At 39.1% G+C, this 1,313-nt stretch overlaps 1 pseudogene; it reads left to right on the forward strand.

Annotated features, from left to right (window-relative positions):
- The first annotated feature begins 158 nt into the window (after positions 1-158).
- Positions 159-1,113, forward strand: LOC149554946 (WD repeat-containing protein PCN pseudogene; annotated as a pseudogene).
- The last annotated feature ends 200 nt before the right edge of the window (positions 1,114-1,313 follow it).

Raw genomic sequence — 1,313 nt, forward strand, 5'->3', positions numbered from 1 at the left:
ATTACAGCTAGAACATCGTTGTAATTTCGTTCAGAACCTTGAATGCCCTGAAGACGCTATGGCCGCCATCTCAGCAAAAGCATTCATCGCCAATCTTTAAAACTCTTGTTGTTCTGAAATTAATCATCTGTATCTATTGGTATCTCCATACAATCTCAAAAGTTTTCCTCAAAATATCCTTTCATATCCTACGCTAAAACTGGAAATTCGTCATTCCAGAACCATTTAGGAACTGTTGGTTTTTGAGAAGCTCAAGCGCCTACTGGTATTGGAGTCATACTGAAGGAGACCGCAACACTTCAATCTTTTAATAAGATAAAACCTTAGGATTTAGGGGTTTGCCGTGACAAGGTTTTACCTGGGGTTTTGGCGAAGACGGGAGACTTTATATCTCCTCACTTCAAGTCAGGGCACTTCTTTGTGGGGTAGTTTGGTTCTACACAATGGAGGTGCACAGGGTAAGGTCTATCGAGTGGAAGCCATCAGCGGTGGTTGCACTTGCAACAAGTGTGGAGGAAACATTGGTCGCAGTAGCACGTGAAGATGCCTCGATTGAAATCTGGAGTGTTGCTCCTGGCTCCGTTGGATGGCACTGCCTGCTGACTCTTCGAGGAAGACAAGACTGTGTAATTTCATCTCTTGTTTGGTGTCGTTCAAGCTTGGAGACCCGTGCACCTGGCCGATTATTTTTAGCTTCTTTAGATGGAACCATTTCTGAATGGGATCTTTGTTCCTGTGAGCAAAGGACGGTTATAGAATCCCTGGGAGGATCAATCTGGAAAATGGTAGCTGAGCCTTTGTTGACACAAAGATCTTCTTCTATCAAGCACAATGAAGATGAAGAAGATGATGATGATAAAAAATCAATAACTAGTAATGCTACTGAATCAGACTGTGAAAACAAGAGAGATGATCTTGGAGAGCAACAAGTAGCTCTTGCATGTGATGATGGTTGTGTTCGCATTTATGTTGTTCGTGACACAGAGGAAAATACAACATATTATAAATCATTTCCAAGAGTTAAAGGTCGTATTTTGTGTGTTGCATGGAGCTCACATTCAAAAACGAATATTTGCTGGAGGCTCTGATGGTTGTATCAGATGTTGGGACTAGAGAAAAAAAAATATTAAAAAAAAAATCAGATTTTTTGTATCCCTCTGCTATTATATTTGGAGAAGAGAAAAAAAATATTAAAAAAATTCAGATTTTTTTTCAACGATCACCATTTCTTGCAATGCAAGGAATCATTTCTCTCATTTTTCAGTCACAATTTGCACAATTTGCAAATTTCTATAATGTTAAAAACAAAACAT

This window comes from Cupressus sempervirens, chromosome 5, assembly GCF_028749045.1.
Source record: "Cupressus sempervirens isolate cs-2001-9-10 chromosome 5, ASM2874904v1, whole genome shotgun sequence".
Classification (NCBI taxonomy): Eukaryota; Viridiplantae; Streptophyta; class Pinopsida; order Cupressales; family Cupressaceae; genus Cupressus; species Cupressus sempervirens.